Below are 16,132 nucleotides of genomic sequence, written 5' to 3'. Positions count from 1 at the left end.
CTGTCAGGACGAGCTTTACCTACAACAGTGTAGCCAACAGTGTGGAGATTGCCAAAGTGTCACTTTATTTCTGTCACACTCTGCGATGCTCAGTAACATGAAAATAACAGTGCGTTTATGGTTTTATTAAAAAAATAATAATTTCAGTCCCACGGCAGAAGTTTACCCCATTCTGCATGTTTTATATACAGGAAGACAGATCAAAAAGCACTCAAGGGGCAAAGGTCAGCGACGAGTTACAAGTCTCGCCCTCTGACGCTGCCTCCTGACACCTCATACTTTCTTCCCTTCATTTGCTCAGCTCACCTATCGATCCCTGCTCCTGTCTCCGTCCTTCCACCCCTGTCAACCTCCTGTCTCCATTCTCCATCTGCTCCCTGGGTTACACTGGTAAAAATGAACCCTCACATCATTCTTGTTGGGCTGGAAATAGCAACAGCTGTGTGTTTGTGCGTGCGTGTGTTTGTGGAGGATGCGTATATATGGTCATGTTTGTGCGTCAGCCCTGCCATGGCAACCGGACTGTGCTGGTGAGCAACTCCTCATCTTCTTCAAAGAGTCTCTTTTGCATCAACATGAAAGAAAACACACTTTGTAGCAGAAGTTAATTGCACTCTGACAGCAGTACATCACTCATTAATAGGATTCAAGAAACGTCAAAAGTGAAGCCAGAGAATGAACTACACAGACACATATGTCCAACAATCCGCATGTAATTATCCATACATTACTTTTGCTACATAAAGCAGTCAGTGGTTCTATCCGACCCCAGTGAGATGCTCACAACTCATGTCACTTTTTTCTTTTTTGCTCACAACTCATGTCACTTTTTTCTTTGCTTTGCAACAATTTTATCCTCCAGGACAGACTGTAGGGGGAGCCACTGATCATGTAGCCACTTACGATTTTTCTTCTGAGCACCTGTTACCAGTGATGGGTAGCTTGGTTCGTTTTATGTAAATGCTCCTTCCGTGCAGACTAAAGTTACCACTCATGTTATGAAGTGATTATGACAATTCAAATAAGTAGATGATCAAATGTCAGTGTAAGCCAATCACAGGTAATGAGTACGTCCCCTGGTGGCGAAACGTACCCTGTTACTTTTACAGATTTCGGTAGGAGGAGAATGCTGCCGTGGTAAAAGAAGGAAAATATAATGTTTTTCATGAGAATCATTAAACTTAAAAATTATAAAAAAATGAACTGATTTAGTTCAAATCAGTCTCCTGTCAGCGGTGAACATACTGCTTGATCAGCCCAAGGAAAGAGCAGAAACGTGAAAGAAGTGTTAATTCCCGTTGAATGTCTAAAGAGTTGTCATTCTAATAAAGGACAGACTCAGAGTTAATGTGACAAGCTCAACTCCAAATTTTCATCTGCTCTTGTCATCGTTATCATTAGATAAATGTTTATTTCTTTTCGCAGGAACACAACGGTGGAACAGAGAAAAGCAGTCGTCAAAATGATACATTATTATTATAGTTATCTCTGTTGAGAGGCTTTGTTCTTCTCATAATTATGAAGATGCCTTTTGTGAATTGTCACAATTAACAACTTTCTGTTTTCAAAACCGCTTTAGGATCATCATCTCTGCCATATCAATTATTTTCGCTTAGCTTAGCATCCACCCCGATAGCTGATGTTTCAGTGAAGTGTAGCAGTACCAGAGCAAAGCACGACTTTAATTGCAGTTGGTCTCTAATCTTAGTGAAAGATTTAAGTAAGTAAATCACTAAGTAAATAACAAGGTAAAGTAATTAGTTACTTTTACTCAAGTACATTTTTTAGATGGTACTTTTACTTGAGTAGAATTTAAAGAAAGTAAAGATAATTTTACTTAATTACATCTTTGTAGTACTTTTTCCACCTCTGCTGGTTGGATGACGTAAAATCAAACTTTCTGATAATAGGAGGTCCAAAATAAGGGGTTGATTGTTTTCCTCAGAGGAAAGAACTCAGGGGGAGAAACTTCAAACCTGGCTGATCTTTTCCCATCTAGACCTGGATGGAAAACCTCAGCCCTGGCTGTGGAGCTCGGTAGCTGAGCCAGCCGTGCTCACGGAGGTAAGCTCATATTCTCAATTTACTGCATGATTTCCCAAAATACGTGGCTCATTGACATCGTTCTCTTTGGTGGTGAAAGAGCTTCCAGAAAGAAAAAGCTATCGTTGTGCACATATACAGAATGAACCTGGCCAAGCAGCACCGGTCCAGGCTTGGTCACAGCCTTCAGGTCATGCTTAAGGGACAGGACCTGCCATCTAATATCTGTCCTTTTCTGACCAATCAGCTCCTGTCCAGCTGGGCAAGGGAAACACAACCAGGAGCAAGTGGTTCCAGATAATGAGACCTCCACGGTCATGGAGACGTTTAGATTTTATGAGTTTTCTCTCCTGATTCCCAGAATTAAATTACTTTCTTATGGTTTCTAGATTAGAGGGGAAATCCAATTCACTGATTAGATAACACGCTTAAAATCACTCATTTGGACATGTCAAAAGAAGTGTAACTGTTAAGATTGAATTCTTTCATACATTTCATTATTTTAACTTTCATCATTCTGACATGAAACAGAGGGGAATCCACAGTAATAGAGTATTTGTCTGTAATCTCTTTGAAAATGTAATTCTTGACCAACAAAATGATTCAAAACAAGAAGTGATTCATGCTCTTTGTCATTCCCATTAATCACATTTCTAAATCAGTCAGGATTTCATCTGGTGATTAACAGAAAATAAGAATCGCATTGTAATTTGAATCTTAATACGAGCAGCAGTGGCTGCTGAAAACATCAACACAGACTGAATAGTTTGCTGCAAAAATCATTACATGAGAGACGTTTGCTACAAAAGCCTTTGTGTCCTTCCTAGCTACATCTGTGAAAGCCTTTCCTTTCCTCCTCCCTGTCAGCATCCTCCAGTCTGGCTCCTCTGTCTGAGAGTTTTATTTACTGCCACTGTTTCCAAACCGTACATCAAAACAGGTTTTACTACTGTTTTGAAAAACCCTGCAATGAATAAACAAGATCTTTTCAAATTCCCATATCTGCCTATGCTGTGAAGCTGGTGGCAGCTGGCTGTTGTTACCTGCACGCTGTCAACAATCATCTGCTGCTGTGCACTTGGGTGAGCAGACAAACTGCTGCTTCTATCTTGGAGCTCCTTTCTCAAATCAGCGGCTCTCGCAGTGAGCGGGTGAATTTGGTGATGTTATTTCAACATGAGACTCGGCCGAGATAAAAAGGTTATTTGTAATGAAAGCCTTTGCTGACAAACAGAAGTATAAGAAGTATAAGAAAAGGAAATATGTTTGGTTGTGGTCAGGTTATAGCTGCAGGTTCAATGTTATCTACCTTCATGACGTGTCTGATCTTCACTTGTGAGATTGTTAATTTATACCAAAATGTATGTACAGTGGAACCTCGAGATACGAGAGTCTCGACATACGAGTCTTCCGAGATACGAACAAGCCTTCGAGCAAATTTTTGCTTTGAGATACGAGTAAATACTCGAGATACGAGCACGATTACAGACGCTAGGTGGTCGAGAATTGCAGTCGACTTTCGTACGCATCTCCCGAGTCTTCCGTATTGTGTTTGCATTATCTACGTGATTTCCTCTCTATTTTGTGCATTATTCTTCATAATAGTGATGAGTCCTAAGAGAGTGAGTGGTAAGGATGGTGGTACGAAGAAGAAATGCAAGATTACCATAGAAATAAAGCATGAAATTGTCAATAAATATGAGCGTGGTGCCCGCTAAAGAAAGAATATAAACAAGCAAAAAAAGAAAAAAGAAAAAAGAAAAGTAAAAAATACGTAAGTTAAGTAGCCACACACATCACACAGACGAGCAGCAGAGCAACGACTACAGCTTGAAAAAAAGGTACAGCTGAATAAAATTATAGTGTTAGCATTAATAATAGGACCCAGATCATTACCCAGAGTATTATTCCAGAACTGGCTTTTAAAGACAAATATACAGGAGGACATCTTGGCAGTAAAACACGTCGAAAGTGTTTCGCATGCAGGGCTAAGTTGAGTCTGCACGCCGTGTCTGTGTTGTGTCGTGTTAAGTTAATGTTTTGTTATTCATGAAGAATCAAATTGAAATCACCTTGTGTGCTTTCTGCAAGACAACAGAGACAGCTAGATTGTTTGTTTTTTTCTCCCAACCAGTCTCGCAGAGACAGGCAGATCTGGTGGGAACAGATGGAATTAACATTTGTATAAACAGGCAGATAAATTATTGAAATCGGATTCAGTGGGCTGCTGTGGATTAATCACGATTGTAATTAATCACGATTAATTGCGATAAATTGAAATAGATATCTAATCCTAATTATGACACAAAAGATTTCGTGAATGGAACAGAAAGGAAAATGATGGCAGGTAGATGTATGTGGTAGGGTATCAGATTTAGGTCACTGATTTCTCAGCCATTTTTTGTTGTTGTTGATAATGTTGTTCCAGGGCCAGACCCAATGGAACGGCTCACTGCAGCCCATGTTGGAACTGGGAACTATACAGACGATAGGGAAGATTAGCATCTCTGTAGCTGAGCCAAAAAGCAATGAATGCCTTTTGGCTGGGTAGGAGACACTGAATCATGTAACGGAGTTTAATTATCTACTATTAAAATGTAACTGAATTTGCAGGAACGTGCACATTTGAGTGGTCAGAGCCAGGATGTGACATTTAAAACAACTGTGACAGAACAAGAAAGTGGCCCAACTGTAGGCTCCTGGACTGAGTGTTACACCTTTTAACTTTTGAAAAAAAATCAAGTATGTTTGAATAATGATCATTTTAACGGACTGTATCAATAAAGGTTATTTTGACTTTTATCCAATAATTCCACCCCACATTCATTTGTCATTGCTCTAATACACCGTCACTACACGTGTTTATCAGTTAAAATCAGTTAAAAAGCATAAGCAATGAAGGAGTTTCACCAAAATTGATTAAAACCCAGTGTCATTCCTGATTAAACAAATTCCCACCAGTTTATAAAAACAGGACATAGCTTAATTTCTAAGCTGGTACTGTACGTGATTAAATTTCCCCCGGGAGCAGCTGCTGCTGCTGGTGGTGGTGGTGGTGGTGGTGGCTCCCTCCATGACCTCCACCTATTTAAGGCGTGGAAGACAAATGCAAGGACAAGAATCAATATTTCAAAAAAAGGCAAAGGAAACTCAAGGAAATCAATTCCACATTCTTTACTCTCCACTTGAGCCGACGTTTCATCTTATTGGTGAAAGCCTTGGAGTTCTTTATGTTTTTCGCAGCATGTACAAAACCGTTATTGCTCACTTATCGAACAGACAATATATTTGCAAATCTGATTTCTCTTTTTCATCTATCACCCCACTGAAGCAATCTCATGACGGCCTGCAGGCGTGAACTGTGTTCACACAAATGCCAATACTTCAAAATTCTGTCATGACTCAAAAGAGAGGATTAATCTTTACACAGGGTTTACTTGGAGCTTATTTCATCTCTGAGTTGATGATATTTGTCAAAAACAGGACATGTAGTAAATCTGCTGACGTGATGATGCGATGACGGTGTGAACCACTAATCCAGTTTCCACCTTGATGTAGTACAATGACTTAAAAAGACACAGATCAAGGCAGGACATCTGGGACTACATGTCTCAGATGTACAATCAAAAAGAACTGACCGTATGATAAAATGTTTTCTTTTCAAAGCAGGTTCTAAAGCCTTGGAGCGCGGTTCATTTTGATTCTCTAACTGCAGCTGCCCATCCATTATTGAATGCAAAAATTCTCTTCATCTCCACCAAAGCTGAGGTAGCACGTGTCTTGCCCAGAGTCCATGTGTTTGCGATCCATAATTTATGTAGCATCTTAATGAGCACGCCTATTGTAGGGTTGTTTTGTGTGAAGCATCCCTTGTGTGTTCAGTATGTGTGTGTGTGCAGGTGTGTACACAAACCAGGTCACCAGCATCTACACACAGACAGTCGATCACTTTGTGGAACATTTAATGAACCGAACACAGACTAGAAAAATAATGGACAGCTAAAATTGGTACCAGCGATCCCTCTGTCTTAGGGATTCACCTCTTGGCTCGATCCGATACTGGGATAAATTACACGATAAAACATAAAAAAAAGAGAGGGAAACTATCGCCTCAGTAATGGCAGATACTACTACACACTCCATATACTCATATAAGAAAACTAGGGATGTCCGATAACATATCCCAACAGATATTATCGACCGATATTAGCTTAATTATGTGGTATCGGTAAGAAGCGTTACCGGTTTTTCCTTTGATAATGAAAACCCGATATTACGTTTTTTCCTTTGATAATGAAAACCCGATATGACGTTACCTAAAAGTAGTTTTAAAGTGAAAGTGAAACTATTATTTGGATTGTGCACAGTATTGTCATTGTGACACAGCACACCACTGCACAAAATGAAATGTGTACTCTCCCTTTAACTCAAATGGCTGCATATATTGGTATCTGTTGATATCGGAATCAGAAATTAAGGGTTTGGACAATATCGGGAGATCGGATACCGAGCATTCCTTAATAAAACCTTACATTGTTATGGTTCTCATTGATTTTTCTGTGTAACAATTGAAGTTCATGTTATATATATATAATATGTGCATAATTAGGTCTTTAGACAACAAAAAATGGAAAAATAAATGATCGTTTTTACCCAGAAAGTAAAAGGTTAATTTACTTATTCCATGCGCCTCCAAATGCCTGCAGTAAAACCCTTCTAATCTGTATTATCAGCACAATGCCATTTTTAAAAGGCTATAATTGCCTCTTTTCTGTACACTGTGTTCCCTGTTACTTTCTGTGAGCTGATAATAATAGACTGTTGGCTTCACAAATGATCGTTCTGGGAGAATTTCACAGCTTTATCTTTGAAGAAACAGAGAAGTACAACAGGTGGATTAGAGCCGTTAACTAGCTCAACTCCACGTCACGTTCATGGTCGTTTTTTACAAATTCTTGAAATTACAAATTTCAAGTTAATGATAAATTTGAACTGTCTGCACCTCTGTTTGTATGTCACTCCAGTCAAAACAACACCCACTGCTGTACTGTACTCACTGGGAAGTAAACGTAAAGCAGTTTAGATGGATTACATCATAACCAAACCACGTTCTCGATACTCCACAGAGATTATAATATTTTATTGACTATTATTAACTACTACATCACTAGTACTACTACTACTACTACTACTACTACCATCAGAGGACATTAGCTCACAGCAATCAAGAAGATCATCATTGACCGACCTTACACTGGTACTGGTACACACACACACACACACACACAGACACACAGAGAGAGAGAGAGAGAGAGAGAGAGATGATAGAGAGATAATGGAGTCATAAATACACACTGGACCATCACTCACTCATACATCATTAGTTTTCTGCTTTTGTTCTGGTAACGTGAGACAGATGTCGACTAATGATACCTCGTACATGGAACATAATAACCTTATGCTACTTCCATATTCATCAATATGAGAGTTGTTCCTACAGATCAATAACTTTACATCACGTCAAAGAAATAAATATGCATGTATACAAAGGAGTTCTAAGACTTATTAAAAAATATTTTATTGGATTAATGGATTAATCCATTTTATTTTGATTCCTACGGGGAAAATTGTTTCAGTTTTCAAACTTTTTGGTTCACAAACAGCCTTCAGGAAGTATATATATACACACACACACACATATATACAGTATATATATATATATATATATACATATATATGTATATATGTATATAAGGTCTATATATATATATATACACATATATAGTTATCTCCAGTTTTACATTTGCCTCTACCCTTCATAAACACATTCATCATTCTCGTCTCATCATTCTCATATTTTAACAGCAGCCTGGCACTGACTGATTTAGTTGTGAAGTGTTTTACCAGCTGCTTTCAAAGCTGCTTTGTGATTTCTTAATTTAGCCACTAATTATGTATGGCTTTTGTTGTAATTATTGTAATTGCAGCACAGTGAGGAGCATCTGTTCAGACCAAAAAAAAAAAAATGCAAATTCCAGTCAGAGTTTACTTTGTTAAAAATAGGCCAGGAGCATTTTTCCAACAATGTGTACATATATAACACAGATATATCTCAGCGCAGCCTGGGAACGTGACACAGGACTTTAAAAGGCAAGAGGATCTTGCAAGGCTGTCACACACACGGAGAGGTCAGAGGTCACCTCATCAGTCATGAGGAGTGTGTTTCAGATGGTTCCCGTCACCTCCCGAGGTCACCTGATTTAATGCAGTTGGACACCCACATACACACTGAACTGCACACACACACAAACACTGATTTCTCTTTGAACCAGATGGTAAAAACTCTTTCTCGTTCCAAACTTAAATCTTCTTTGTTCGGTAAAATCACCCGAAATAAATCACTAACAGTGACCAGTTTTCTAATCATTTTTTTCTCCCTTAAAGTCACCGTTTTACAAACTGACATAGACTTTGGTGATTTCACTCTGAAGAATGTAACATAATTAAACATAATTTGTAGACATTATTTGTAGAAGAACTAAAAGAATCCAAACTGTGACAGGATTACACCAGGTACACCAATAAACCACAGTCAGCTGAACAGAAAGTGAGTGGAGTTTTTTCACCTTTTACCAGAGTGTATTTAGGAGTTTAAATAATTTGCTCACATAGTAATAGAACAAATATTACAGAAATGATGTTCCAAACTGCTGACATTGTTGACGCACGTAAATAAAGGAACTATAAGGTCATCGACAGGAAAAATGATTTGTTGACGCGTCAACATGAGTGGCACAAATCGATGTCGAAAGGTTGAGTTTTCTTTCTTCCGTCTGATTGGCTCACACTGATATTTTATCATCACATCATAATAACTACATAACAAGGACATATCTAAGAAAAACATAGATACATGATCAGAGGCTCCCCCTATAGTCCATCCTGGAGGATGAAACCAAGAACCAAGAATAAAAAAGTGAACCTTGATACAGGGGTTGGCAAGTACAAGTACACGAAAGAAGTATCGTATCGATACTGGTATTGCTACAGATAGCAGTATTTTATTATTATAAAAGAAACACAGTGAGTAAAAATGATTGATTACACTGTAGCTAAGAGGAAAACAGTGTGTGATGTCATGTGATATTCTCAGTACTGAAATATGACATCTATGCTGCTTTGTCCTCATGCGATCGTTTCCATTTCAGTTCACTGCAGGCTTGTAAATGCTGGGGCAGACACACAAGCCTCACGCAGTCACGGCGGTCGGTGACAGTGTTTTACGAGACCCCCATAAATCTGTCTGAGCCCGGGCCGTGTGGCGGTTTTGTTGTTACAGACAAAGTTTCAGCGACGTGGTCCCCACAGCAACTGAGCGCCGTGTGCCTGTGCCTCGGAGCGGTTACATGCCAACTCATTTCAAATTCCTCTGGATAAGTACGTGTCTAAAAGCCTCAAATATAAACATGATATAAATAGACCCTTCCAGCACTGACAGGCAGTGTGTGCCCCTCTTGTGCAAAACGCCCCATGGAGAACTTCCTTTTAAGCCTCAATGGACAATAATGTTTATGTGAGAGGAGTGAATATCACATTCCTGTAACAACTATGCTGCTGTTTGCCCTAAAAAACAGGATAAAGGAAAGAACTGAAGCCAGTAATCTGGCAAATAAAAGCTTCAACTTTTCCAGTTCCAATCCAATGCCTACGGTGATTTAACGATGAATCTACCATGTTTGTATTTAAATGGGTAGAAAAAAAAACATTATCCTAAAGACAATCTGCCTTTAAAGCATGTAATAACCTCCCTGTCCACTAGAGACATTTTTTATCATCACAATAATTACTACTCAACTCTATTCAACATATTCCTGTCATGCATTTTCATAATGTTTCTCTTGCATTTAAACACACATTTATCCTGAAACATTGAAATAATTTTAAATATCTAGTATTCTATAAACTACTGCAAAAGTACACTTTTTCAACACTTGCATGCTGCATAAAAAATACAAATATTTAATTTCGCTGTAGTTAAATTTACCTTCAGATCCAATTTGAGTTCTGTATTGTAAATGTGGGGATTTTATTTTTTAAAATATGATTTTACTCTTCATATGTTAAACAGATATATCAGAAAAGTATGTAACTGTTAGTAACATTGCAGAGAAATTGCATTCATAACGTTTATTATAATGTTGACTATGACTCAGTTACTGGCCTTAAACCTTTTTTCTTTTATTTTACAGTTTTTGAATCAAGTTCTAAATTTTCCTTGATATAACATCTATTTTAGTTGTAATAAATATTATATTAACTTACAGTGCAATCATTAAGTAATTGTGGTAGTTCATACCATCTTGTCACAGTTGTAGCCATGGTGTAGATAAGGGTTCAGTTCTGCTGAGGATCGTTCCATCAAACGTCAGCTCCGTCTGCACTAGGAGTAAAGTAAGTGGATCGATAAGTCATAGATTTGTGAATCAGTGTGTGTGAGGAAAGAGCAGATATGTTCGCTGAATTTGATTTAGTCCGAATAAAGAAAAGCTTTTAGAAACCACTGATATTTATAGTTTCATGTTACATTTAACGGCGTCTGGTCGCACCAGCGGAGTGAGATGCATTTTACCTCATTGTCTCAGACGTTCTCCGCTGTGCTTCACTTTCTGGCTTCCATTTGTGGCTTTGCGATGCTTGAGCTATCAGCAGGATTGGCCTGAAACGGCAGACTTGGTTATAAAGTTCTTATTAGAGGTGAAGTGGAAAGTTCTTCAAGTGGTGCTCGGTGTATGAGATAGAACCGGAATGAGATGTGATTATTTCAGAAAGCGGCGTGGGATTGTTTTTGTTTTTTTTATGAGCAACAGTAATTCTCATGAATTTATTTTCTTCTTCAGGGAACTGAGATGAGGTCAGCAAAAGATAATTCTAGTTTACAACAAAGTCTCTGAACTCCAACGCTGCAATTTATACCGAACGGAGCAAGTTTATCCCATTCATCTCTCTATTCTTGTCTCGATCTGAGGCTTTAATTCTGTTGTTGGTGCACGAGTGTCAGTAAAATGAATTAAAAGCTGCCACGAGGATCCTTGAGAGATGCTAATGTATATCCTTGTTGTTCAGGCTAACTCAGCTAACTGCTGTCCTGAATGCTAATTATTTTCCCCCAAAAAGTGTGTGTTTGTTTTTAAGGCCATCCACCCTACAGCTCATGTAAAATGGATGTGACAGTATTTCACCCCACTGAGGCTTCAGAGTGAAATGTCATGATAGGTGACGCCACACTGAGCCTTTGTTGTTTGAACACCAGCAGAGATGGAAAGAGCACAAATGCTGCCAAAGTATAAGTGTGAAATATTCCGCGCAGCTGTTCTGACACTTGATAGAATTTTTTAGCAAAAAGATTGAAGATAGCGGACTCTGATCAGCTTTCAAGAAGAATTCTGTATGAATTCAGTTCATAATTTATATATTTTTTAAAATACAATTTCTGTTCACCACTAATGGTGAATCATTTCAGCACAAACAGTTCACATTTTTTCCAATATGACACGTGAAGTCAAGATGAAAAGCAGACACCAAGTACAACAGTGTGCTGGGTTATTTTGTCTTCTGACAGCACACATGTTAGTAATTAAATGATGACGGTGGAATATAAAAAGTAACACCATCACTGACCTGACTCCTGGCAGTGCTGACGGCGGCTGCACAAGTTCAAAGTTTGGGGAGCGAACTTCTGAGACAGCGGAGTTATTTCTGCGAGATGCCAGAACCTATTTGTCTGCGCACAAGCAGCAGGAGAGGAAAATGAAAGCAGTCATTAGACATACAGTTGATTCACAGAAAACAAAACACAGCTGAGGTATGATTAAAAACTCGTCAGAAAAGGCTTTTTTTCCCCCTATTTTTGCTACAAGTGAAAAACTCAGAGAAGCAGAAGTTTACTTTGAGGTTTTTACTCCTCTCTCCAGCAGAGTCTCATAAAATCTTTCTGCCAAGCAGTAATTTGATCTACAAATGCAATTCAAATTTATATTCCGCAACAATGAAAGCTAATTTGTCTAAGTGTAAATAAGCATGAAATCCCTCTTTGTTATTCCCTCTAGCTCAACTCGGGACAAGTATTCAAACAGAGCAATAAAAACCAGTCTGTTTGATGGCTGTTTGTTTTCAGGGGAAAAAGTGCCCCAATATTTTTCAGATGACTGAGCCATTTGTAATTAACGTCTGTAATTACTAACATCAAGTGTCATCGCGCTGCTTCCCAATGAGTTGTACATCTTTCCAACGAGCAGGGCTACCTTCAAGGCAATTGCATTACACACTTCTCCAAAGGATGAAAGGTTCGCAGACAACCAGTCATTGGGGGATTAGCGTACAGAGACCTGATGTTGTGTCTAATATGTTTCATAAAGACTGGCAGCAGCTGCAGCAGCAGCTGCAGTCTGATTTGATCAAAGGGAGAGTCGGAGATGCGCCACATTTTTTGGGAGACGTCCCGTCCACTTCACACGTGCACAACAACAAAGTGAGATGGTCTGATGTCATGCGATTTCAAATTAATTTCCCCTTCTACACAGAGCAAAATCAATTCTGACCCTAAATGTCAGGAGAACCATTAGAAAGAACTGGGATGAATGTTTCCTATGAGCAGTGTCCGTCCGAGGACCACAGGACATGCAGGAACATGCAGGGATTTACACGCGCTCTCCTCAGTGTATTGTGGTGAAGCAGAAAAGCTCGACGAAAACATTCACTCATGTCTTCACCCGTGGGACTGCAGAGCCTCAGCTACTTGATAATAATTCATAGTGTGCTGCATTTGACAGAAAGGAACCCCGGTTTATGTCTCCACCACTATTTCAGATTCTCCACGAAGCCAAAGTAGTCCGGCTCCAGAGACAAGTAGAGGCTGGAGGGAGGAAAAGAAACAACAGGACAGACCCTTTGGACCAAACAACAGAGCTGAGCCAACGTCCAAACATTTAAAGACATCTGTATTAAAACACCCCGCTGCTTTATTAGTGCACTGTAGAAACTGATTCGACAGAGCTTTGCAGAAAAAAAGATTTGGAGAAATCTCCCAGAGCTTGGCTGACAAGTAAATGTCCAAGGAAGGAAGGACAAGTAACAGAAAGAGGAACGAGGAAGTGACTGTCACTTTAAGCTGGAGGAATTTAATCCATGTGATACCAGAGAAACAAATCCTTCACCACCTGTTCTGATGAGGGTTTGTACTCGGAGGTGAACACGCTGTGATTTTTCCGTGTAGCGCACGTTAAACTGTTAGAACACCTTCAAATTTCCTGCCCTCGAACATCGGTTGCTGGATATGCTGTGTGTCTATTTGCCTCAGACGATCAAGACGCAGTGTCCCTGCTCTGGGTTTCTTTCTCTTGACCCATTTTACCGACTTCAAAACATTCAATATTTCATAGAAGTTGTAAGAGAACCGTGCAATATTTACTACGTGCCACCGAGGGCGTGCTGCTGCACACAGAAGCAACAACTGCAACAAAAATGTTAAATTAGACCACAGCTGTGACAGAGAGATTTATGTTTTAGGATTTGGTGGAAGTTTTTTTTGGAGTCATGTGAGGAGAACACGTAAACTACGGTTGTACTGAAAATAATATCAATGACACCATGGATTTTAAACCAGCGCATCACACACTCTTTGTGTTTCTGGAACTGATGTTAGACCAAAGGTGGAAAGCTGACCTGATTGGCTGAGTCTATGCCACTGACTGTAGTGAACTGTCACAGGTGTATATGCAGTACCATCTGTTGTACCACCTTCTGATGTATCCTCTAATCTAGTACTTGGGGGCGCGGTGAGGTGCCAGGAGGGGGCGTGAGGGGCTTCCAATGGCATATGGCACACTGGACATAAGTGGACCACTGCTGTAACGCTTGAATGATAACAAGCCTCCAGTCAGGTGGCAGTATATTTTTTTATATTTTTTAGTATTTCAATTGCGGGGGTGTCGCTCAGACGGTCGACAGAGTGTGGCAGAAGATAATTGCGAACCACTGCTCTAATCCTACATGGTCCAACTAATAAATGGGTAACACATGCGTCCCATCCTCTTCAAACAGTACCAACCACTCCTGAGTCTTCTTCCAGATGGCTGACCACGGTACAGCTCCATTCTTGCTCCTCGTGGCCGAGGCCTCGCTGTCAGTCTCGCAGAGCTCTGCGTTCATCGCTGCTCCTTCGTCCTGATGTCTGGGACCATGTGTCCTGACACATCACCCGCCAACTGAGACCACACAGCACCCACGGTGCTCCGCGGGAGCACCTCTCTGGATTGGGAAGCGGGTGAACGTGCAGCGTGAAGATGACACGGCCATATGTTCATTCCTTCACTTCACGCCCGGTGTGACTGAGGCTCCTTGTCACTTTCCCCCGTGGCGCTGGTGTCTGTTAGTGTGATCCACAGTATTTGACACTTTATCAGTGTAATTGAGGAAGCTGTAAGTCTGGCCCCTGCATCACCTTTCACCGGTGTGTGTGTGTGTGTGTGTGTATGAGACCTGATTGATCCGCTGCTTTGTGTGCATATCGACCCCGGGTGTACGGCCCCCAGGGGGGACTCTTCAGGGTCTTTGGTTACTGTGTCAGTGGAGCGAGGGGGAAAAGCAGACTGTCACTTCTTCATGTTGTGACAGCGTACAAACCAGATGTGCTGACACCTGGAGGACTACTGGTGTTTTACAGTTACGCAGTCAGACCCAGTGGTTGTGATTTTAGCCTGGTCACCTTCAGGGAACTGGATAACCGTTCTAGAAAGAGAGAGAGTTTCCACTGAGCTACACCTGACGCTGATGGTGATGTCTGCTGGATTTAACGGAACTCCCGTCCAGGATAGGACTGCAACAAAACTTGTTTTTAGTCACAGGTATTTCAATTTAATTAAAACTTGAGCCAAACAAATGTAAGGACACTTCACTTTTGTGCCCTTGAATGTTTTTCTATTAATCAGAGAAATTGCTTTTGAGTCAAACAACTTGATGAGGGAAATGACACGATCCATCCTAAATATCTCTTTATCTCTTTTTATTATTATTGTTTTTAATATTTGAGCTGTCGGATGTTCTGTTTATTGACTGCAGCAGCAGTGAATTTATTTAATTAGGTAGCGTGACATGCAAATTGTTATTTCTTTTTAACCATAATTGAAATTTTTCAGGCCACTGGCAGTAACAATAGCAGCCTTCTCCCACATATGTCGTAATCAAACAATTTCATTCTCAACAAAATGACTCATTGTATTTACTGAAAAAAAGAGGAGACAGTTTTTCGGTAAATCTGGCCGGCAGATGTGACATTTGGGGTTTGGGCACTGTAATGGAGTCCAAACTAATACTATTTTAGGCCTTCATCTTGTGCTTAAACAGTCTCAGTGGAAACATTCTTCTCTTGTGAAGAACTGACGCTGACTGGATGTTTTTTATTATTATTATTATTTTTTGAGAAACAGCCTGTGCGTGAGGATCCCAGGAGATTTACAGATACAGAAATACACCGCCGATCGTGCCACACTAAAAGTCACGGATGGTATTTTTTCCCCCACCTCTACAGTCGATGGAACAAGCATCTGACCCGCAACGACGGGCTGCCGCGCTGCACCCATGTGAGAGGTAATTCACAAAATCACCGGGTGTGAAGGTGTCGGTGGCGGAGTGATGCTGACATCATCATTTCAATTCTACCACGTGAATTTGTCCAAGAGCAAAGTTTCGATATGGCCAGTGTGCTGCTCACAGTAGGTTCTAAACATCGATTCCATGCTACCAGAAAAAAGAAAAATCAACAACACATACACACACACACACACATATATATGTATATTTATATAATACAAGCGAAAAATGCTAATGTTATTTTCACAATATCTTAGAGTAAATCTTACAATTCCTTGACTATCGTGGCTGCTCACATTCTGATCATTCATAAATGTGCTTGAAGCCCATCGGAGATGGATGCATAAATTGCATTAATGTATAGAAAGAAAGGCTGGGTGTGTGTGTGTGTGAGAGAGAGAGAGAGAACAGAGGAGAAAAAAAAACAATGATTAAAAAGCAT

At 40.0% G+C, this 16,132-nt stretch overlaps 1 long non-coding RNA gene across 1 annotated transcript in view; it reads right to left on the bottom strand.

Moving 5' to 3' along the window:
- Nucleotides 1–814: 814 nt before the first annotated feature.
- Nucleotides 815–16,132, bottom strand: part of LOC112487125 (uncharacterized) — a 46,303-nt gene continuing 30,985 nt past the window's right edge. The window contains exons 2-5 of the long non-coding RNA XR_003049919.1: nt 11,722–11,824; nt 10,673–10,759; nt 10,400–10,483; nt 815–5,127 (exon numbers count right to left, since the gene is read on the bottom strand). This is a non-coding gene — a long non-coding RNA (uncharacterized LOC112487125). The remainder of the gene's footprint in view (nt 5,128–10,399; nt 10,484–10,672; nt 10,760–11,721; nt 11,825–16,132) is intronic.

The sequence above is a fragment of the Cynoglossus semilaevis genome, chromosome 6 (genome assembly GCF_000523025.1).
Source record: "Cynoglossus semilaevis isolate Cse_v1.0 chromosome 6, Cse_v1.0, whole genome shotgun sequence".
Taxonomy (NCBI): domain Eukaryota; kingdom Metazoa; phylum Chordata; class Actinopteri; order Pleuronectiformes; family Cynoglossidae; genus Cynoglossus; species Cynoglossus semilaevis.
Note: the sequence above shows the minus strand (reverse complement) of the source record. Positions and strands in the feature narration are given on the sequence as shown.